At 41.3% G+C, this 24,741-nt stretch overlaps 1 pseudogene; it reads right to left on the bottom strand.

Moving 5' to 3' along the window:
* Positions 1 to 3,594: 3,594 nt before the first annotated feature.
* On the bottom strand, positions 3,595 to 8,976 carry LOC147439756 (uncharacterized; annotated as a pseudogene).
* Between the last annotated feature and the right edge of the window lie 15,765 nt (positions 8,977 to 24,741).

Below are 24,741 nucleotides of genomic sequence, written 5' to 3'. Positions count from 1 at the left end.
GGACTCACTACATCACAACCAAACATTGGAGCTGGTTGGCACTTCAAAAAAAATGGGTGTACAAGCTAAAGTAAGAAGATGGTGGGAAGAAAAGGTACAAGTCTAGGCTTGTGGTAAAAGGGTTTTCTGAAAAGAAAGGTATCGACTTCAATGAAATATTTTCTTCTGTTGTAAAAATGAACTCAATTAGGCTTGTCTTAAGCCTTGTGGCTTCTCATGATCTAAATCTTGAGCAAATGGATGTAAATATGGCATTTCCTCACGGTGACTTAGAGGAGGAAATTTACATGCTTCAACCAAAGGGGTATGAAGTAAAAGGTAAGGAGAAAATGGTTTGCAGATTAAAGAAAAGCTTGTATGGATTAAAGCAAGCATCAAGACAATGGTACTTGAAGTTCAATTGATGGATGTTAGATCATGGATTTAGAAGATGCAACTCAGATCATTGCATCTACACGAAGATTTTGGGAGATGGGAAGTTCATCATCCTGATGTTGTATGTTGATGACAAGCTGATTGCAAGTGCTAACATGTACGACATCAAAGACCTAAAAGAGGAGCTGTCTAAATCTTTTTCAATGAAAGATTTAGGTGCTGCAAAGAGGATACTTGGTATGAAAATATCAAGGGACAGGACGAAGAAGACAATAAAGCTATCTCAAGAGGATTACATCAAGAAGGTACTAGAAAGGTTTGCAATGCAAAATGCATAACCTGTTTCTACACCTTTGGCTGGTCACTTAAAACTAACGAAGGATATGTGTCCAAAGACACAAGACGAGATAGCCTATATGTCTCAAGTTCCATATGCTACAGTGGTAGGTTCTCTAATGTATGCTATGGTCTGGACAAGGCCAGATATTGCACATGCAGTGGGAGTTGTGAGTAGGTTAATGGACAACCCAGGTAAAGAACACTGGCAAGCTGTGAAGTGGATACTTAGGTATCTAAAAGGGACGACAACAAATGCTTTGTATTTTGGAGGAACTGATATTTTTCTAGAAGGGTATGCACATGCAGATATGGCAGGTGACAAAGATACTTGAAGGAGCACTACTGGCTATGTCTTCACGGTTGGAGGCACAACAATAAGCTGGGCTTCAAAGCTATAGAAAGTGGTCCCACTTTCTACCACGGAAGCAGAGTATGTAGCAATGACGGAGGCAAGCAAAGAAATTATGTGGCTTCACAAATTCTTAGAAGAGCTTGGATTCAAAGAAGACAATTGTGTCTTGTACAGTGATAGCCAAAGCGCTATCCATCTTGCAAAGAACTCAGCCTTTAATTCAAGGAAAAAGCACATTGAGGTGAGATATCACTTTATACGCACTCTTTTGGAAGAGGGATAGCTAAAGCTAGCAAAGGTGCATACAAGTGAGAATCCTGCAGACATGTTTACAAAGGTGGTCAAACAAGGAGAAGTTGAGCTTTTTCTCATCTTCAATCGACATTCAAGGATAAGAAGCCAAGATGGAAAGCAGTCACAGGTTTGGTTTGGAGATCAGTCTCCAAGTGGGAGATTGTTAAGTATGGAGCTTGATTTACCCCTTGTAATTTTTTGTGGTAAAAATGCACATTTGTAAGGCCCCCACTATGAGGAGAAGCCATCATGCATGAAGAAAAATAACTCGCTAGAAAATAAAATCATTCGTCGGAAACCAAAATGTTCACGGCCACCGGAATATTCTTTTTGCCGAAATATTATGGCCGGCCGGCGGCCGGCAAGTGGTCGGAAAACGACCGGTCGGTTGGCCGGTTGGGCGGTGGTCGGAAGTTTGCGTACAAATCAGCAACACGGGTTTTCAACCATGTACCACCAAGGATTAGGTATTTCTTGTAGAACCCAGTCTTCAAGGTCTTTTGAATCCATTTGTACGTCTTCCCTATGAGCCCACATATAGCCAAGCACTCCTTGAAGAGATGCACAAGGTCCTCAATCCACCACTTTGTAGCCAGAACACCTATCGACTCCAATCCCTCTGGCTGAGATCTTCACTCCTATCGATAAAGTACCCCCATAACACTTTCCAAAGAAAGAACTTCATCAACAGAGGCCACTCTGGGCTCCTAATGTTGTTAGTAACCACCATCCACCTTGCTTCTGACCATTGCTTACCCAAGAGTCTATTAAGGGGATATAACCATTCTGACAAGGCAAAGAGACAATGGTAAACATCTTTGGTCTTTAGTTTACCTAGCGGTCTATTCTTGGGCCACTGTCAGGCCTTCCATTTGAATGCAGACTCACACACCCGCAAACAATACCTATCCAGATCAGCCAAAAACTCTGATGATCAGAAGTATTTTGATTTCATTTAGAATAAATTGGGTGGTAAGGAGGTCATCATCTTTCTAGATCTTGTTCTTGTTATCCCACATGTGGCCAAGATGACTGAGCCCTTTATTGTTGACATTCCTAGCTACCTCTCTTGAGAACATGCTGAGCTGTATACAACCCACCTTTGATAGCCACAAGGACCAATAAGAGATGGAGTTGTGAAAGTATCTTGTCACCTCTCCCCATTCCAGCGCCTCTGATGCTCTATTAAGCTTATGAACGATCTCACCTGTTGTGCCCCCAATATTAATTTGGACCAGTGAGGGGTGAGAAGCTTGTTGTAAACCTCTACATTTTTCCATTGGCCACCCCTAGAACTCATATTTTACTTGTTAATCAAGTTCTCTACCATGAAGACCCATGCTTGGTCCTGCATCATGATTGATGTGAAAAAGCTTGGCACATTGAGCCTCTGCATGAATAGAGGGGTTGAGAATCCCAATACCACCTCGCTCCGCCAGCCTTGCAACAATCTCTCACCTTGCCCACAGCCAAGGTGTCATGTCTTTGGTGTTTTTTTCCATAGAAATCTTTTTACCGATTCTAAGAACTTCGTCCAGTTGCATTTGGCTAATTTAAGAAGTGGGTTGGTGAGAAGGCTGTGTACGGGATCATAAATAAATTGATCACTTTTACCCTGATCGAGAAGGGAAGCAACACATAATCACATCTTCTCATCTTGTTTTTGATCTTGTCAATCACCCATTGGAATGTTTGCTTATGAGTCACATGTACCCCCAACTGTGCACCCATGTGCTTAAATATCTTCCCTTTAGATACAATCTCTATAGAACACATAGCAAGATCAAAAGAGTCATTTTCAGACAATGAGATTAGCCTAGATTTTTCGTTTTCAAACAGCAAGATCAGTCTAGATTTTCCAATAGTGCATTTTGATCCAGAGGCTGGGGCAAACATTTGACCAATCTCCAAATCCCTTCAAACAGTTCGCAGGCAGGCTTTGAGGAAGAGCAGGGAATCGTCTGCAAATAGCTTAGCCAAGTGCTGGTCCTTGTTTGGCAAGGCGAGCCCTTGAATCTCCCCTTTTGTGGAACTAGCTTCCATCATGGTCACCAACGAATGCAAGCCTATCGCAAACAAAAGTGGGGCGAGCAGGAAACCTTGCTTGATTGATCTTTTGACTTCAAAAGAACCCAAAATCCTGTCATTAAAGAGCAACTTAGAGTGGCTTCTAGTACTGAGGTGGAGATGAGGGACATTCAGTTTAAATATGTGCCTACAATCACATGGAATTTTTATTGTGTTTTAATATAAAATTGTATTATATTGTGAATAGCCAACAAACCCTTCATGCTTGAGTAAATTTCCTGCAATAGAGACACCGTGGACATCGATCCCACCTCAAGGGCGAACACTCAAAATCGCCTCTCTTTGCAAGCAGTCACATGCCACCCCACCTTCTTCATTGCCTCCTCACATGGAAAATACACCGCTCGTGATACCATAAGAAATTCCTTTTTCCATGGCATCTAATAATACCTCGCGATTAGTGGTGCCAAGGCTGTTGCCTCTACAATTGAGTGTGCATACATGAGTACATCACATTCTTGTGTTTGTGTTGCTACCCATTGTGTTATATACCCCCTCCTTAATTCCATCCACCATTGGTTATCCCTCACCTCCATGGACCACATCCTTGAATATCATGTACTTTCGGCAATTTGCACTAGCCGATGCTCACCATCTCCCCACGAATCCTTGTTAACAAGATTAATCATCATGACAAAATGTGTTTGTATTTTTGTAGCTGAAAGCTAGACATTTACAAATTGCACATGTCAAAAATCAATACAGAAGGAATCTCCAACCAGAGAGAGAGAGAGAGAGAGAGAGAGAGAGAGAGAGAGAGAGAGAGAGAGAGAGAGAGAGATACTATACCTCAAATGGAGATCTTTGCCAGTCACAAATGTGAAAGGGGTCTCAATAAAGAGGACCTTCACATGATCAACAGAAAGAAACCCAGAGCAGGAAAGAAAACCAACTTGCATAATGTGGTGGATTGTAATATCATACGTAGGGTCGGACAAGTAAAGCCCATCCTCTTTGAGCCCATACTCTATTTAGCTAGGAAAGCTGAAGTCTTTTTTCTTGAAGGGAAGAACCCTACATATGCTCCCTAGAACTGCATTGCCATATTTCTTTGTAGTAAGTAGCTTCAACATCTTCCTCTCAAGTATCATATCATCATCCAATATATACACATAGTCTGCTCCCTCTGCTTGCAAAGCCATTTGGAACCTCCCATAAAATTGTACGATGAGATCATAAAGATTATTCTAGAATCATTTGTATTGCTCCACTATTGCACTCAATTTGGCCTCATTCAGACTCCTGAATGCTAGTATCCACAAGTTGTGGAATGTTAACGTTTGTTTCTACAAAGCTTCTAGTTATGCACATGATTTTTTCCTTTTGAAATGGTTCAAAATGACAGTAAACTTTTTGAGGGAGGGCCCTTATCCCACTTGTAAGGCATGGCCATGAGCTCCTTAAGAGTCTCACATCCGTTGGTTCTACTTTGAAAGGCCAGTATTTCCTTGAAGAACTCTTGCTTCAAGGTGAACATTTTGGTGTCAGAAGACTTCTTTTGCTCAAAAGTTTATGGTCTCAAATTCACATGCACTCTCACTGGCCTTTAGAACTTCAAGGTATCCATCTCTGCTGCAGGAAATTTACTTAAGCATTAAGGGCTTTGTGGTATTTTCCCTTTTCAAGAAGGAAAAACGTGACCCACCATCTAAAAAATACACTAAAATAATTTAAAATATCTCTAAATATTGATGGACAAGGGTGCCTGTTAAAAATCAATGATGGCCCTAATATCCATCCCCACCCCCATGACAATGAGTTAATGTACAAGATTCCAATTTCATTGCAAGATATCATGGGAATAAATAATAGGGTGTATGAAAAGAAAAAATAAAATTCATATATTTTATCGGAGTGAAGAGAGCCTCATAAATAACTTGTAAAGCTTATCTCTCTCTCTCTCTCATGCTTATTACTGCATTCATTCTTTGAGCTCCACAATTTTAATCTTGCGATGTACACCCTCTTGATGTGAAACAATATGATGGTACTCTTACAAGTGGTTGCTCTATGGATTGTCATATTGGGTTTTGGAGGTTAAGAAAGATATGTGTGTGTGTGTGTGCGCGCATGGCCCTTTGCATTAATCACAAATATTTTGTATATTACGAAGGGTCTCACATAAATAATGTGAAAGGTGCACATGCACATCTACGTTTTGAAGCAAAATAAAATGAGAAGGAAGTAGAAAAAAATTAAAATAATAAAATATTTTATTAATTTTTCATAAAAAAGACAAATTTAATAAACATAAACTAAATCTTTATGAATTCCTTAAATCAAAAGACTCTTTACCAATACTTTACATCATAGGATCAAACTCTTATGAATACACTTTTGAATCCATAAATGGGAATGGAGCTTTAGAAAATATCATTCAAAAGACCACAATTTCTTTTCATTGCAAGACTTTTAAGATTCTTGGGGACACCCGTCAATCTATGAAATTTGAACGACCTTCACTCATAGTACGCTAAGGACTTTAGCATGCCAAAAACAATTTTCAGGTTTGATCATCAATGTATGTGTCAATAAGGACATCGATATAAACCATATGGATTAAACGATATGGATATCGACATTGAAATTGACAATATGATCTTGACATTTATACAAATGCTTACATGGGCACTTCAAATTGTTTGCACTCTAGTGTCACAATGTCTTGTAGTGGTATCAACAAGCATGAGAATATACGAGAGCACTCAACAATCATACGAGTGTACATACATAGTACACATAGTGCAAGAAAGAAATAAAGAGAATAAAAACAAGTGATGAAATCATGAGGGCTACTTATAAATTGTCAGCTACAATAAACTAATGATTTGTAAAATATAGACAAGTGTGTGACCCATCTCATGGACACGAAGCAATGAGAGAAGTGATCAAAATAAACCTTTTTTTGAAACACTATAAAACCTACAAATTAAAGACTTAAAGGTAAATTAACAATGTTTGAATGCTATCACACTAACTTTTGTAAATTTTTACAAATCAAAGATTAAATTTAAAGATAAGGTTGAGAGAGAGAGAGAGAGAGAGAGAGAGAGATGTGAACATCATGGGTTCTATCAATGACATGAAGGATGAAAACCGTTGAGGGGCCTTGGTCGAGAAACTTCTCCTTTGGACAACATAATTTGGTTGCTTCACAGTTTGATTTGAAGGGGATGGCATGCTAACATGATCAAACAAATTCATTGTTAGTCGAGGCAGTTAAGAAATAGAGTCCTGGTTGGCAAAGTTGACATGTACCAAAACTATAGTCTATTGATTATTGTTGATCGTAGGATATGCACAAAACCTCCCATAAGTTGACATCTCTAAATAGATCCTCACAGTAATGGAGGAGCTGATTATCCAGTCATGGAACGTTACGGGGCTCAAGACCCAGAAGAAGAGCTCTCTTTTCTAGGAGGAAGTTAGAAAAGGAAAGGAAGTAAACTGTCTGGCTATCCAAGAACATCACCTTGATGCCGCAAGTAAAAAAAAACAAGCACTCGGGAAGAAACTTGTATTCTATGGAGAGGGTGGTGATGGTTTCAGTGGTGTAATGACGGTTGTGGATTGGGACCTTGAACCTAAGATGGTGCTCAATCATCCATCTGGGAGAGCTTTGGGAGTAAATATTAAGTCGGGGGACCAACAGATCACCATTGTCAAAATATATGGTCTTGCGTAGCAAAGGAAAAAGCAAAGCTCTGGGATCACCTAAAGGCGTGCACATGAAAGGGGAACTACTTTTGATGGGAGACTTCAATATGGTGGAGAAGAGAAAAGATAGAACATGCTCCTCAAGCATGCTTGCAAGATCAGAGAGATCCAAATGGTGAAGTTTGTCTGAGAAGTGGGCTTTGTTGGACTTGTGGGAGGTGGGTCCTTGGAATAGCACGTTAGGATTCATGTATACCAACCTGCAGTATGCTAGCACAACATCTTGATTGGATAGATGCTATTGTTCCCACCAAGCCAATTGGCTACAGCCATTACTTGATATGAAGGTGGTAACTTCACAATGCCTATCAGTTTACTTACCATTAAGCATGAAATTCTAGAAAACCAAAGAAGAAGGTCACCGCCCTCAAGGATCGAAGAAGCTTCTAACAACAGGGGCGAATATTTTTAAAGACCCTCTCTTCAGAAGCCTGGTCATAAAAGCTGTGTAAATATGTGGATCTGGTAAGCCCTAAGGCTTGGGATATCTTCATAAAGAATATTCAAAAAGCAATCAAGATGGCATGCCCTAGAAGGAAAAACTACCGTGAGGAGAAATTAAAGCAACTAGCAGATGAAGTAGAGCTGTAAACCACGTCCAAAAAACAAGAAGGTTTGGCTTCTAAAGCCGAGCACAAAAGGTGGCTTGCAGCAAAATGTGATTTGGCTGAACAACAACTCGAGGAGGTGAAGAAGACCAAATTTTTCTCTAGAGAGACTTTCCTTCAACCAGAGGAGTCTAATCAATCTCACTTCTTTAGGGCCCTCAAAGTCAAGAGAAATCAGGGCATCGTCCACTCGTTGTCCGATAGGGAAGGAAAGGAGAGCAAGGACCTGAATGAAATGGCTCATATGATGCTTAACCACTTACAATAGATTAATTGCTAGCCTGAGTCTCAATCCTTGAAAGTGGATGGAGCCAGAGCAGCTATTCTGGGAAGTGTCAAAAAAAGGGTATCACATTTAGATGCCAAAAAATTGGAGAAGGCATTCTCCAAGGAGGAATTCTCTCACACGTTGCAAGCTTTGGGTAAATAGAAGTCACCTAGATGGGATAAAATGACTACGGAGTTTTTCAAAGAATTTTGGAAGGAGCTGAAGTCTCTAATCACACGAATGACTAATCAAGCCCTAGTCAATGGATCTCTCGACCTGAGCGTCAAAAGAGGCCTTATCAAACCTATCCTATAAACAAGTTTGTTGAAGCACAGGTTCCCTATAACTATGATGGTAGTTGCATACAAAATAATCACCAAAATTGTTGCTCTCAGTATTGCACCTCTTGTTGACAAGGTCATCACTTCTCACCAATGTGGATTTATAAAAGAAAGATATATCTACAACAACATTGTGGTAGCAATGGTAGGCATAGAGTTTGCATCATTCACTAAGCAAAAGTGTGTATTACTTCAATTGAATTTAAATAAATTGTATGATAGGATCACATGATCTTTTATCAAAGAGGTAATGAAATCACTGAGCTTTGGGCCATAGATGTGTCGATTGGTTAGCACATTGGGTACTTGTAGCCGATTTGAGCACTTGTTTAATGAGCAGATTGTGGGGGCTTTTGAGGTAAAAAGATCAATTAAGCAAGGCTACCCACTAGCTCCCCTTTTGTTTGCCATTCGATCTCATTACCTGGTGACAATGCTCAAAGATAGTGCTTCAAGAAGGGGATATTCAAGGGCTATCCCTCCTCGATAACGAACGACTACTGGCATAGTTGTTGCATATGATTCCCTACTCTTACTCAAAGCTTGCCCTGAGGTGCTCAGAAAGGCTCTAGAGATTGTAAAAACATATGCCATTGAGTCAGGATCGAAGTGAAATATTGAAAAATTTATATTGATCTCTCTCTCACAAGATGACTCGTTCAATTGGGCAATGTGGTCCGGTGAGATTGTGTCAAAACGGACAATGTTTAGGCACTTGGGATCCCCTCTGGGGGTGGAAGCAAATATTTTCATGGGTGTTGGATAAGATAAGGATCAAGATGTGTAGGTGGGAGTATGTGCTCCTTCATTTTGTGAGCAGATTGAAAGTGATCAATTTGTTTATGCTCCCTTGTATAGCATTCAATGGTTTGCTACTTAAGATAGCCAAATGCAATTCAAAGGAGTTATTGAAACCGATGAAAAGATTCCTTTGGAAAAACAACAATAAAGACTCGCTCCCTTGGCAGTGGGCAAGCTGAAAGGACATAGCAAGACTGGTGGGGCAAGACAGTCTTGGAATTCTAAACCCTAATACTTACACGGAGGCCAAGTGTGCCAAGTTTGTGGTTGCAATCACAAAGCAAGATCAAGCCTGGGTTGTTATGAAAAAGGCCATGATGGACAATGCCAAACTGTAGTCACAAGAGGTCTAGTGGGAAAAGCTAGACTTCGAGCTAACAGAGAAGTTACTTGCCCAGTACTACGCGGTCCTGTCAATAAGTGGCTAACTTGAAGGACTTGGGGGGGCTTACTTGGCGAGCTGGCTAGAAGTGCTAAAAATAGAGTAGGCGTGAGGCCTTACCAATGGGGAGAGGATAATTAGTTACGGCTTGTTCAACCCATCTTGGAGGGAGGTGGCCATAAAGATGATTAACAAAGGACTCAATTGACTGGGCAAATTTTGGGAATTCTATAGTAGTAACTAGAAAGGATCGTACCAACTAGCCTCCTAATTCAATCTCAATGGGTCTCAAAGATTGCTAATAAATAGAGTTTTAGAACGGCTTGACGGTTGCTACCTACCAACTTGCGAGTCTAGTTTTGATTGGAAATCATGGTGGTGGCCTATAGATAGACACTTTAGTAGACCACACAATAAGGAGGTATACAACATCCTCATGGTCTTTAGTAGACCACACACCAAGGAGGTATAAAATATCCTCATTTCTTGTTCTCCATCATGAACAAGAAATGGGGCAAGAAATGACTGGAGGCAAGATGTGTGACAATTGTCAAGAACATATGGTGCCTACAATGACCGTCTAGTATGAAAGTCTTTGTATGGAAGGTAATCTGGGATGCCTTGACGACTGGGGTGAAGGTCTTAGCTGGAGGTACTGGTCTAGATAGATGCCTACAATGCAGATCAGCAAGCAAGAACCTCCCTCACCTTTTTGAGGACTGTCCGAGGATCTATGGCCTATCAGAATAGATATGCAAGTGGATTCAAAATACATGGAAGATTGGGTTCTACAAAAATGATCTTCTTTTGTTGGAAGGTGATCATGAGACAACCACTTCTTATCAGTACACAAATTGTTAGGTTCTGCTACTTTAAACATGTTTGGAAGGCTAGGAATTACCCACTTTTTGAGAACTTCATTGAAACAGCAAGGTTCAAGGATATTATTCAAGGAAGCAAGGAAAAAATTATCGCCATTGAGAAACAAAGGAACTCTAAAGAGTGGGACAAGGTTGTGTCTACCGTAATATCCGAAATGCGTGGGTAAGAATCTAATCCTTAGCCAGTCTGGTGTTTTACCTATGCCACGGGTGGCCCCCCTTTTAGCCGATGTAAAGTTGGAAGATGTCATGGCTCCACACGAGCATGACTAGTAAGTGTAATTCTTTTGGGATGATAATATATCATACTCATGATGTGAGTTTTGCAAAAAAAAAAAAACATATAGACCAGATGCAAGAAATCTATCTTAGCCATGGTAAATCTTTCTTTTGTTTTGCAAAACTCACAATTGTGAGTGATTGTATTAGAATGAAACCAAGAAATACACAAATCAAACTCAAGCTAATGCCAAGCCTTGAGGAGAAAATGGCTACATCAAAGCGTAGTTAGAAGTACCTAGTAAGGTACTATTAAGAAAAGGCTAGTCCTTTAAACAATAAGGCTCGTCCTTGAATGGAAAGGGTCACCCTAAGCCATTCATCCGAGTTTTTCCTTTTACCTATCACATATATTATCTCCTTGCTTTCTTGTACAATCTCCAAGAAGCTACCCACAGAGAGGTTGCTACTATCAAAGTGACGATAGTTCTTGGCCTCCCAGATATTATTGAAGAAACAATATCTGACAATTTGAGTGCATATTAGAATTGCACAACTTTGAAAGTGTTTCCCACCAAGGGAGTGACACTTCTTGAAAAACCCTATCTTTCAAGTTCTTTGTATCCATTTGCACACCTTTCCTGCTAGGCTCTAATTGTTGGGCATTCCATGAAAAGGTGGGTGAGGTCTTTGCTCGCCAATCTGCACCCTGAACATCAATTGGACGTGATACCACATGCCTGAATCTTGACGCCTATCGACCCCCCCCCCCCCCCCCCCCCCCCAAAAACACCTTCCACAGAAATACCTTCATAAAATGAGTCCATAATTGTGGATTACAAATGTTCTTCATGACCTCATCCCATCGAGCTTCTAGCCATTTTTTCCTCCATTGTTTGTTCAAAGGGAGAAAAAAATCAGCCTTGTGCATTAATGCTTGGTAAATGCTCTTGGTATGAGGTTTTAAGAAATGGCTACTCATGGGCCATTTCCAAGATCTCCACTCAAAAGTAGATTTTTAGATCGGCATTAGAATGTTGTCCAGGCCATTTACAACTCCCTTGACAAGTAGCTTCTCAGTGCCATTGCGTTGATGTTGGGCAATCAATTGGTCCGAGGATTTCTAGCACTTTTTGTTTCCATCCTAGAAGTGTATCTCTCCAATAAGGGTTCAAAATTACACCAACAGCTTTATATAGCCAAGGGGCCTAGTGCCAGATGGAGTTTTGGAAGTATTTAGTTAATTCACCCCATTTTAGTACCGTCACGTTTCTCTATTGCAATTTCGCACCAGCTCTCTTGTGATTCCACCTAGTCTCAAGGTAGACCACGTCGAGGCTAATAGTTTGTGGTGAACCTCGATCCCTTTTCACTGACCACCTTTAGAGCAAAGTTTTTCCTTGTCTATCATATCCTTGGTCATAATAGCTCAAGGTTGGCCCTTGTTTTGCGATTGAGACCACAAACTTGGCACACAGGGCCTTAACATGAATAGAAAGGTTTAGAATTCTGAGGCCACCTTGAACCACCGGTCGAGCGATAACTTCCCACTTGGCCCATTACCATGGTTACAAGGATTTAGTGTTGTTCCTACATAAGAATCTTTTAACAGGTTTACATTTGGCTATTTTGAGGAGCAGGTTGGTGAAGGCAATATAAGGAAGCATAAATGAATTGATCGCTTTGACTCGACTCAGAAAGGGAAGCAACATATACGCTCACCTTCTCATTTTTCTTTGGATCTTCTCTAGGATCCACTCAAACCTTTGCTTGTGTGTAACATCCACCCCTAAGGGGGCACCTAGGTGTCGATATCCTTCCTTTAGACACAATCTCCCCTGACCAGACTGATGGTCAAATGAGCCGACATTTATTTTAAGGAGGTCACTCTAGACTTCTCAATACTACACTTCGAACTCAAATCCACAACAAATGTTTGCGCAATCTCCCTGGGGGATTCACTCTATATACAAAAGGGGATGCCACCTACGAGCGGACAACTTTGATAAAACCCCTATACACAACTCATATTAGGGAATATGACCCCCCTTTCTATGCTTATATGACAATCAATGAATAAAACTATCATACCCCTATCTTACATATAAAATTTAGGTTTCACATGATCAAACTGAGTAAAACTAGTCAAAGAGTGTGTAGCATAGTGACTGGCAATGTACTAAGGAACCACTTCTATTGATAACTAGGTGTACCCTCAATATGTCTTAGTTTCACTTTCAAACTATGTGCCGATCAGCCTGCACTCTGGCTACTCGTCCAATTCTGACCCATCCAAAGGTGGTGTAAATCAACCCTTGGCCTGCTCCATATCAGCCCTTATCTATGATCGGCTTGATGCAAAATTTGATGTGTGACCTGATAAAAAGCCTCCGCAAAATTCATTCGAGTTCTAGTGCACACCAATGAACAATCGTCACAAGTAATCAACCCGGGTCAGGTCCCCCCTCCCCCCCCCCTTCCCCCATAAATATGATACCCCCCTCCCTTGCTTTTAATCTTGGGCGATAATTTTTTAGCGGCCTACCCCTAACTTATACGATTATGTAACTTGTTAAAAAACCCCCCTCCCCTGCACTTATGTGGTGCGATAAGTTTTCCATGGTGAATCCCCCATGGCAATCTCTAGAGCCTTAATGGATACTTGAGGACGGGCTTTCAAAAAGAGGAGGGAGTCATTTGCAAACATCTTGGCAAGGAGATAGTCATTGCCAGGAAAAGTTAAACCTTGAACTTCACCCCGTGCAACAACAACTTTGAGAATCATTACTAGAGGGAATGCGTCCCAATGGAAAAGGGAGGAGGGGCTAGGGGGCATCCTTGCTTGATAGATCTTTTGGTTTCAAAGGATCCCAAAATTCTATCATGGAACAAGAGCTCAAATTGATTGCCTGCACCTACAGTGTGTATAAGTCCACAAAGGCTAGGCACAAAGGTTAGCAATTTTGTGTTTAAGTAGACCCTTTAATCCCAATCAATGTCCTGGGTACCAAATACCAAGACTATATACCCAACTAGATGTCTAAACTTCAAAAACAATCTCATAAATAGAGAAGAAAAGCATGGTAGCTCCTATTGCAAACTGATTAATGTATCTCAAAAATCTTCGTGAGTCCCAGTCCAATATTTGAATGTGTGCTCCTCTTGTATATTGAATCTAGATGTATGTTACATACTTGTTACAGACAACTTTGAGAGTCTAGCCCTTCTTGGCTCTACATGTTGGTTTATCCTATGTTTGTACATGCTCGTAGGTCCACATGGCTTCAGTAAGGTCAAAGCCAAAAGAACCTCAGCAAGGTTGCCTGTGTTCAAGAGTATATGGTGCTCAATCATTCCAAAGACTACCTTGGTGTGGTTGTCTATGATAGCTCTCAATTTTCATACTCTTACCTTGATGTAAATGGTGGGTAAAAGTTTGTAATAAATAGCCTACTCAAGTGTCCTCTATGGGTAGATTTAACATCATGAGTGCTAGTGGAGATGAGACGTGTGATGAAGGTCCTTGTGAACCAGATTTGATAGGTTGCTTCTATGAGTGTATATCATAGCATGATATGCCAATTTTTTGTGTGATCAATTTCCTTGAGCCCTCATAAGGGAAGTTTCCCTACTCCCTACACTGCCAATCACTATGCGCGCGCGCCAGAGAGAGAGAGAGAGAGAGAGAGAGAGAGAGAGAGAGAGAGAGAGAGAGAGATCATATGTGTGTGTGTGTGCACGTGCACATACACGTGCGCTTGGGGGTGCCATATGTGTGTGTTTGTATGCAAAGAAATTGTGATGAGTTAGTCGTGAGTGAAGAGGGAGATAAGGCTTTGAGCATAGATATGAAGCACGCTACCTATATGCAAATTTATGGAGTTATTTGAGTGTGTGGGTGGGCTCAAGAAGGTAGGGTTATACACCTTATCGACTAAAATATAAACCTAAAGATCCCAATTATCTTTTTGAATTACATATGTTAATATGTGAAGTATATAGTAGACATTGTTTTAACAAGTTCATGTGTATAGTGAGTAGCTATATGCTATATGTGCTACACCAGATTAGGAGTTGTGGTCCCAACCTCCCCTTCCTCCTCTTGACGCCCATGTGCTTCCTTCTCTTTCCTTGCTCCTCCTCCTTAGCTTCCTCTCCACCTCCTCTCTTCATCTATTCCTCTAGCCGCCCTCCCTCCTCCAGCAATCGCCCTTCTTCCTCAATATTCTCCTCTTCTTTCTCTCTCTTTCCCTATCACTATATAACCTCCCTCTCTCTCTCTCTCTCTCTCTCTCTCTCTCTCTCCCCCTCCCCCTCCCCCCCCCCCCCCCCCCCCCCCCCCCCTTTTCCCTCTCTCCTCCCCCTATATATCTCTCTCTCTAACCCGTTTCGCCCCCCCCCCCCCCCCCGGCTGCCCCTCTCCTTCCCCTTCTTCCCTCCCCCTTCTCTTTCTCTCCCCATCCTCACTCTCTCTCTCTCTCTCTCTCTTCTCTCTCTCTCTCTCTCCTCTTCTCTCCTCTCTCCTCTCCCCCCCCCTCTCTCTTCTCTCTCTCTCTCCCACCCCCCTCTCCCCTCATTGGATAGATCTTTAAGGTCTCTTGGGATAGTTTCCTACGACGTTAAAATTCTCTTTTTCTTCTTCTTCTCTCTTGCTCGCACTCTCTCTCTCTCTCTCTCTCTCTCTCCTATCCACTTCCCTTTTGTCCTACAGTAGGAGAGAGAGAGAGAGAGAGAGAGAGAGAGAGAGAAGAGAGAGAGAGAGAGAGAGAGAGAGGTAGGAGGTGGGTAGAGAGAGATACGGAGCTTAGAGAGAGGAGAAAGAGAGCGAGAGAGAGAGAGAGAGAGAGAGGGATAGCACTAGAGAAATACATTTTCCCTATCTGAAGAAAATAAGGGCAAACTTGAAATTCTCCCGATTTTTAAGTCAAAAATTAAAGGTTTTGCCGGTATTTACACTTCAACTTGTGAATTTCTTAGTTTTCTTCAAGGACCTCTGAACATATAATCAAGATTTTACAATTTAGCTGGTTGAAAACACTTTACCTCGTTTTTTTAAAACTTTGATAGGGGGGTTGGAGAGGGCGAGCGGGGAGAGAAGGGGGGAGGGATTGTGAGAGGGAAAGAGGGGGGGAGAGAATTGGCTTTTTTTTTAAATTACAAAGAGGAAAAAAGGAATTAAAGTAGTTTAAGTGAAAAACAAAAAAAAAAGCTCTCCCAAGCAAAGCAATAGGGATATCGCTTTCCTCTTTGTATTAAAAAAAAGAGGCAATGCTCCCCCCCCCCCCCCTCTCTCTCTCTCTCTCACACACACACACACACACAATCCCTCCCCCTCTCTCCGTCTCACAATCCTCTCCCTCTTTTCTTTCCACTGGCCCTTCCCTTCCCTCTCTCTCTCTCTCTCTCTCTCTCTTTGTGCCCTAGCAAGCACCCTCCTCTCCATCGTGGCTGATGAGTGATACTCGATGCTCCAAAATTGTGGTCATAAGAGTCACAATGGAGAGCCCATATTGTGGATGGGAGAGGAAAGTATACGTCTACGTCATGGCTAAAAATGTGAGGGAAGCAAGTTTGGATGTGACCAAAAGCTGAGCACTCTAGCAGTGTGTGGTACTCAGACTCTCAAACTTGGAGTGAGCATAAAAAGTGCACAATCAAATTGATTCTTCTTCATTGTCCGAACGTTCTGTTTCACATCGAAGTGAGAAGGAGCTGAGCCGAATGGCTATGATAGTGTGTATCACTGACAAGGGGATATGCTCAAGCATGTGTGTGTGTGTGTGTGAGAGAGAGAGAGAGAGAGAGAGAGAGAGAGAGAGAGAAGAGAGAGAGAGAGAGAGAGAAGGGGGGGGGGAGAAAGGGAAGGGAAAGGGCTGGAGAGAGGTGTGAGCATAGAGAGAGAGGTGGGGGATGTGTGTGTGTGTGTCTGAGAGAGAGAGAGAGAGAGAGAGAGAGAGAGAGAGAGAGAGAGAGAGAGAGAGGAAGGGAAAGGGCTGGAGAGAGGTGTGAGCATAGAGAGAGAGGTGGGGGATGTGTGTGTGTGTGTCTGAGAGAGAGAGAGAGAGAGAGAGAGAGAGAGAGAGAGAGAGAGAGAGAGGGAAGGGAAAGGGCTGGAGAGAGGTGTGAGCATAGAGAGAGAGGTGGGGGATGTGTGTGTGTGTGTGTGTGTGTGTGTGTGAGAGAGAGAGAGAGAGAGAGAGAGAGAGAGAGAGAGGGGGGGGAAGGCCAACGAAGAGAGAGAGAGAGAGAGAGAGAGAGAGAGAGAGAGAGAGAGAGAGAGAGAGAGAGAGGGAGAGAGAGAGAGGAGGGTACATGAGAAGGGATGGGTTGGAGGGATCATGAGAGGGAGAGTTGGTTTGATACAAAGAGACCCAAGGCACTAGCAAAATTGCTAGTTCCTTGGCATTTGAGAGAGAGAGAGAGAGAGAGAGAGAGAGAGGAGGAGGAGGTCCTTGGCTACTCCAATGGTGGGGAGGGGCAGCAGGTGGTGGTGGTAGGATTAAAGGCGGCTTATGGTGGCAGTAAGATAGCACCACTAACCACCAGTGGTGGACTTAAGTGGTGGTGGCGATGGGTGCTAAGGGGCGGTAATGGAAGGTAGTGGTGGTGGCCCTCAAAAAAAAAAAAAAAACTCGCTCCAAAGCTCGCTTCATTGAGCTCGCTCCATAACCGTCCCCGTACTAGTCCATCGAGTTAGAAACAAGTATGTGTTTATTTAAAAATGATAATCTAACAATTGTTTGATGTCACAAACTATTGAACCATACAATGGGATGAGAGACTAGATAGTGGGTATATAGATACATAAAAACAGGTCTTTATAGTAGACAAATAGAGATAAGACTATACAATTGACAAAATTTAGACTAAACAATTTGACACAATTTGCATCATGTGAATATATACAATTATTAAAGAAGTGTTTACAAAAATTACTATCTATGTAACATAGCCAAACGATGGATCATCTCTTGATATTGTTGCAGTTGTCATCATAATCCCAAGGAAAAAACCTCTTGCTTGTCACCATCCAAGGCATTTATTTGCGAAGACACATGTCAATGACTTCTTCCCCTTATCAATTATGTCAAAAATTGCTAACAACTTAAGCAAAGATCAAGTAGTATTATAAGCAATTGATTGAACTTCCATATGCAAAAATTGAAAGCATTTTGTTTGAATTTGAACATATCCACTAACAAGCACCAACATATCTAGTAACTTGCACCTCATAGGGTGCCAATCTCAAACCTTGTCCCATATTTATGTGGAACCATGATCCTTTTTTTAGCACATGAGACATCAAATTCACCTATTTTTACAGTCCAACTTTGTTGTGCTAAATCTAGCTCCTAGAAAAGACAAATCGATCAAACTGAAAAACTTAGATTTTGATACCAAAATATCAAAGTTTGAGAAAAGCATCCTCATCTCAAGTATCTCTTATCAATAAAACCACTAAATAGATACTCATCCCAATAAATCGTTGAATCGCTATGGGTTCATGACCTAATGCATAATATGTCTCACAATGTTCTTATTATGGTATCAAAGTCCTGAACAAATACATTTGGACCTGGTTTATGACTTTCATGACCCTATGTGTGGATCTATGTGGAGAAATTTACTATTCAGTGCCACTGCATGATTACATTAATGTATTCAATTTGATGAATCTTTAGAGTAGTAACGGTACCATGCCTCAATGTAAACCACATCACAAAGCAACAATAACATTAAATATCCTGATAAAATTAGCGACCCCAAAGCTAGTTTAGGTTTCATGTAGCAATTCAATTATTTGTGTTGATCTATCCCAAGTAGCTACTAAAAGACCAACAATGCCAACAAGCAATGATGCTACTAAAATAGTAGCAATACCAAGAATGCAATGATGGTAAATACAAGATGGCATCTTGACTCTTCATGAGACCACATGAAGAAAACTTTGAATGCGAGTTACAAGAGACTATGTGTGTGTTTGTTTTTAAAGCTCAGCTTATTGAACTGACCAATGCTACAAGAAGACAACATGGAAATGTGGTGTGAGGGTAGGCCGTTGATACTATCTGATGCAATTTGTAAAAGAAAGGGAGCCGGGGAGAACAAAAATTGAGAAACATGTCTTGAATCTATTCCTTTTATGAACCTTGATTATTGCTGGCAAAATTATGGAGAGTGTAGTCGGTAACTGAGAGCATATGCGTAATGTTCATTTTTTAAACTCTTAAGAACATCTTAAAAGTACAAAGGATGCCCTCAGTGTATATGGCTATGCCAAAACTCAAAAATTTGGCCAGTATTCTGTTTGCAATCCAACCACTTTTTCAAAACCTCCCATACGTTGCCATCTCTCAAGAGACACTCACAAGAGGCTGAAGGCATCAAAAAAGGAAATTTTTGTACAATTATAACTTTTGTGTCTCAGTAGACACTTTAATCCTAGTCAATGTCTTAGGCTCCAAATACCATGACTAGACACCCAACCAAATGTGTAAACTTAAGAAACAATCTTATGATTAGAGAAGGAACGCATGTTAGATTCTATTGCATAACGATTAATGTATTTCAAAAAAAATTCAAAAAACTTGATATAGTTAAAGATTCCCAATCCAATATTTGAATGTGTACTCCTTGTTATTGAATTTGCATGTATTTGATGTATTGATCCCATGTGTAAGCCGAGAATGGATGTTGCATACTTGTTGCAGACAACTTTGAGAGTCTATCCGTCTTGCTCTGCATGTTTGTATTTCCTATGTTTGTATGTTCTCGCACATCCACATGGCTTCAGTAAGGTTGAAGCCAAGATCACCTCAGCAAGTCTACATGTGTTCAAAAGTATTGGTGCTCAATCACTCCAAAGATTACCTTGGTGTGGTTGTCGGTATGATAGCTTCTAATTTTGAGCCTCTTGCCTTGATGTAAATGGTGGGTATATGTTTGTCATCAGTGGCATGTTCAAGCATCCTCTATGGGTAGATTTATCACCATGAGTGGTGGTGGAGATAAGACCTGTGACAAAGGCCTTTGTGAACAATATTTGCTAGGTGGCATTTATGAGTGTGTATGTCATGGCACGATATGCCATTATTTTTTGTGTTGATTTGCCTTGAGCCCTCATAAGGGAACCTTTCCCTGCTCCTTACATTGCCAATCAATGGACACCAGACACACACACACACACACACACACACACACACAGAGAGAGAGAGAGAGAGAGAGAGAGAGAGAGAGAGAGAGAGAGAGAGAGAGAGAGAGAGAGAGAGATTATGTGTGTGTGTGTGTGTGCACATGCGCTTGGGGGTGCCATATGTAGAGAGCCTATGATAAATTAGTCATGAGTGAACAAGGGATAAGGCTTTGAGCATAGGTATGAAGCATGCTACCTATATGCAAGTTTATGGGGTTGTGTGAGTGTGTGGGAACGTATGTGTGCAAGATAATGTGAGTGCAAGCACATCCACATATGCAACCTCTCCTTGACTCTTGCCAAATTATAAAGATTTTGTTTGATGGCATAAGTAAAACTCCTGGCCTATTCTTATTTTTTGGCATGTAGATGTATGCATGCATGTGTGTGTGTGTGTGTGTGTGTGTGTGTGTCTTTGTCTATGTGTGAGAGAGAGAGAGAGAGAGAGAGAGAGAGAGGTGAAAAATATGGGTTCTATTAGTGGCATGCGAGATGGATACTGTCGAGGGGCCTTGGTCAAGAAACTTCTCCTTTGGAAAACATAAGTTGGCTGCATTACACTTTGATTTTTAATGGGATGGCATGCTAACACACTCAAGAAAATTCATTTCGTTAGTCATGGCGGTTGCAAAAGAAATTCCTGGTTGGAAAAGCTGACAAGTATCAAAACTATAGTCTATTGATTCTTGTTCATTGTAGGATATGTGTGGATGATAGGGGTACAATTTTAGCTTTGTGAAATTTTCAAAAATGCTACAAAGGATCAAGGCCATTTTCCTTGGTAAAGCTTTGGCCAACACATGGTGCAACCAAAGTGTGTCGACCATAGAAGAGGGTACAAGCAAGTATGGAGGAGTTAGCAAGTGTAGGCATGGGCAACGAAACAGGTACAAAGTGCAAGTTTGACAAGGGAGATCGTGAAGTGCATGTCTAAAATGCTTGAAGATTGGAGCATGTTGGTCTTTTTGGATTGATAAATGGAGTCATGGCTACCAAGATACAGGGGTTTGAAGTTTTTAGGGATCGGTTTTGAGCCAGTTTGATCGCATTGTGAGATGTGCCATTAGGAGGTTTTTGAAGCTCAACAGGGTTTGCAGAGGTACTGAACAACTTATGGAGATGACAGGGAGTGATTGCTTGTCAATCCGATGCTTGGGAAGCTAGAAACGGCTCCTTGAAGTTTGATTCAGTTGGTGGAAATGCAGTACCGGATGGATTTCCCTCATCTCGATTGCATTAGCTCGAGGCCAAGGTGAAACCAAAAGGCGGCGAGGACGGGGCGGTTTGAAGTAAAAAATGAGGGTTTTCAGGTGGAAGTTACGGCCCATTTACTGGAGCTTTGTAGGAAATGGTGATGCAGTGAAGTTGGGAGCAAAAAAGTTTTTTTTGAAATGTTTACTTGATTTTTATGAGGATTTTGGAGGCCTTGGATGTCAATCACTCATGGGCCGCCACGTGTCATGGCAATAAACCAACATGCAGGATCAAGTGGTTGATAAGCATGGTAAAAGGCATGCATTGGGAACTCCCATTCATCAACAAGAAGGAGAGAGAGTGAGAGACCCTTGGGGCTCTTTGGCTACGGTTGGCGCGTTGGGTGCTGCACTATCAAGAAGTGCCGAGTGCGATTAGGAAAGCGCCAGGCCTCTGACTGTTAGAGTTCGTAGCAAAATCAAGAAAGTTGTAGAAGATTTGAAGCTAAAAACACACTAAAAAAGAACAAAACTCTAGCCATGAAATATTTACTTTGAAAAAGAGCCAGGATCAACTCAAAACTCTTGTGTGTGTGATGATTTGGTGTAGCCTCGCTGCCAATTGCACAGTTGCAGTGATCTTTCACCCTGATAAAAACCCTAAACAAACGCTTCAATTATCCGTCATAGTCATTCCATGGAAGCTTTAGAACTTCATTAGAAAATCCCAAGTATATATTTGAAGAGGGGAAACCCTAATTAGTGGCCTCACAACCTCCAATGCAGGGTTGGAACAGCGTGGAACTGCACTAGTAGACCACATGTGTAGGCTTTGTATCCCTTCACAGAGGAGCTCAAAGTGCTGATAACTTACTTCTAAAATGTTTGTTCAGCCCTCATAGTCATGAAACCATGAGTGATGTGGCATTTTGAGCCACTTTTTACTATTTTTGGGTCATTTTTGACTAGTCATGACCATTTTTGTCCCTTTTTCCCCCCAAAAATGTCTTTTTTTGCCTGTAAAAACCCCAAACGAGCTAGGAAAAATCCCTAAAATTGTGAAAAAAACCCAGTGGTCTCAAATTTCATCTTGAAAATCATGTTTACACTTGGAAAGCACTCTAGATGCATCTTTTACGCCCGCACATAAAACCTGCTATTTTTGATAGAGATCATCCGCAATGAACTTTCTAGGTAAAACAAGCGTGCCAATTCAAAACACTTGGCATTTGTACATTTCTAAAGGAAAGTAGAAAATTTTTAATGTGATAAAACATGTTGTAGTGCCATATCCAGGGCCTCGCTGTCGTGACAAGGTATATACAAAACTGCAACCGTGGCATCTGTTTTCACATATATCACACTATGTACATCATAGCATTTGGTCAAACATAAAAAAAGAATTGAGAGTAATGTAGGTATTTTAGTTTCACATTATCCATGAGCCAACAACCTTGCTAGTGTTTGTTGTTGTAGTCGATAACGGTGGTGCTGCCCGGTGTTGGCACTGCACTTGTCCTCGATGGTCGATTCAATGTTGACATGTCAACGAACCCCTAGGGGCACTTTCATACAGTGCCTCCTAAGGACCAAGTTTTTAGTGAGGGGAGCAGTCCCGTGAGGATTGTCATGGCGCCATGAAAACAGTGGCAAGCACAAGAGGTGGTCCACATCTATCTATCTATATATATATATATATAATATAAATAAAAATAAAAATAAATAAATAAATAAATAAATAAATAAATAAATAAATAAATAAATAAATAAATAAATAAATAAATAAATAAATAAATAAATAAATATATATATATATATATAGAGAGAGAGAGAGAGAGAGAGAGAGAAGGTTGTTGAGGTGTCAACAACATGCAAAATGTGCTAAAAATGGATGTTCCAAGTGTGTGAAGTGTATGTAAAATACTCAATAAAGACCAAGTGGAGCTGTTTTTTGGTTTCGGGTCACTCCTATAAGAGAGAGTTTCTCAAAATGCAGAGGGATTTTGCCATTTTGGTTTTTGTCCATTTGGGATTTTTTCCATTCAAGCTGGTGCCGAAAGGGCTAAGGCCATGATGTTTTTCCTAGAAGAGCTATTGGGCCAAGTGGTGTTTGTGTGGATCCAAGAGGGTTGCCATGGGTGTGTTTGAGCTCATCGATGTGTGTGTCTGCTTGGAGCAGGATTTGTAAATGATCATTTTTCAAAGTGAAGCCATCATTTCTATTCTTTTGTGTCGATTCCCCCTTCTCTTCTCTGCTTGTGTGTGTGCATTTCTCGGCGTGTGTTGGCAGGTGTGCCCCGTCGAGGTTGAGTAGTGTAAAGAGGGATAGAGAGAGGTGTTGTGTGAGTGGAAGGCAGTGTGGAGTGATTGGTTTTGCTTGCGGTGTTGTAGCAACTGTGTGCATCCTATTATGTGCAAATGGTGGTTTTCATGGTGAGTTGTGGTTTTGTGATTGTGTTTTCTAGTGAATTGGGGTGTTATGGAAGCCCTGGGCTATAGAGTGGCAATTTAGTTGTGTGTTGGGTGTGTTGGCTCCATGGCTTTGTTGGCGCATCAAAATCTTCAGGGTCTTCAACACCTGTAAATATGAATTTTTAAACCCAATCTTCAGGGTATTTAGCACTTGTAAATATGGGGCCAAAAATTGACTCCATCATCTCTGCAAACATTAAATACAATCACCAAACATTTCTCAACCATCTGCCAACTATCTACCAAATTTATACACCGCTTTCAATCTTCAAACAAAAGCATCAGTGTGCTCCTCCATGGGGTGTGTTGGTGCACCAAAAGATTGGAAGGGAGAAAGGCGCACAGTGTCAACATGTGGTGCTGATGTTGATGAAGATACAACCTCGAGCTTTTGGGAGACAAGCGAGGGGGATAGAGTGGATGGGTCCACATCCTATAGTGAGTAGACAAATTTTGATGAGCCTATGATGCTGCCTTATTGTGTGTTTGATGGTATGGGATCGACAATGTGAAAGAAGAGCAGGTTGAAGTGTCAAATCTTGTCAAGGAGGGTATGTAGTGGAAGGTGCTATGCGGCACCATGTTGATGACTTTGCTCATTAAAGTAGTTGTGAAAAGTTTCATGGTAGTGCAGCTGGTTTGTAGCTTTGCAGTGAAGGGCAAGGTTGAGTCTATGGATAGCCAGATGGGCCGAGCAAGTCAACTAGAGGCCTATGGATTGCCCCAAGGATGCGGTGGATATAGATTATTTGGAGCACATATGCATTGAGGATGAGTTTGATTGGGGATTTGATGATCTAGTGGTTTTTATGGATGAAGAGTTGCATGTGCTTGCTGACAAAGCTTTGGCCAGGATATAGGTGATGCGAGGGTTAGCCCCTCCAAAAGAGGAGATTTTGATGGATGAGCAAGGGTATGCTATGGTCATGTAGGAAGATATAGATGTGGAGGAGTATTTGTGTCAATTACAGTGCTCTTTTGAGGAGAGACTCACTTTATATGGATGGCAAGGAGGACGAGGTACGGTTTTCTTGAATGATAGTGTGTTTGACAATGCTTGGTATGAATCGAGCTATTTGCCAAGGGATGCTTGGAATGGTGAAGGTAGGCCATGGACGGCCTACATACTGGGGTAAAGCACTATGGAAAGGTGCTACAGGAGAATGGACGGAATCCGTGCCAAGTGTTTGATCCAGGTGGAGGCTATGCTATGATGAA

Source organism: Adiantum capillus-veneris, chromosome 16 (genome assembly GCF_014529385.1).
Source record: "Adiantum capillus-veneris isolate H3 chromosome 16, ASM1452938v2, whole genome shotgun sequence".
NCBI lineage: Eukaryota > Viridiplantae > Streptophyta > Polypodiopsida > Polypodiales > Pteridaceae > Adiantum > Adiantum capillus-veneris.
The sequence above is the reverse complement of the archived record's forward strand: the minus strand, read 5'-3'. Positions and strand labels throughout refer to the sequence as shown.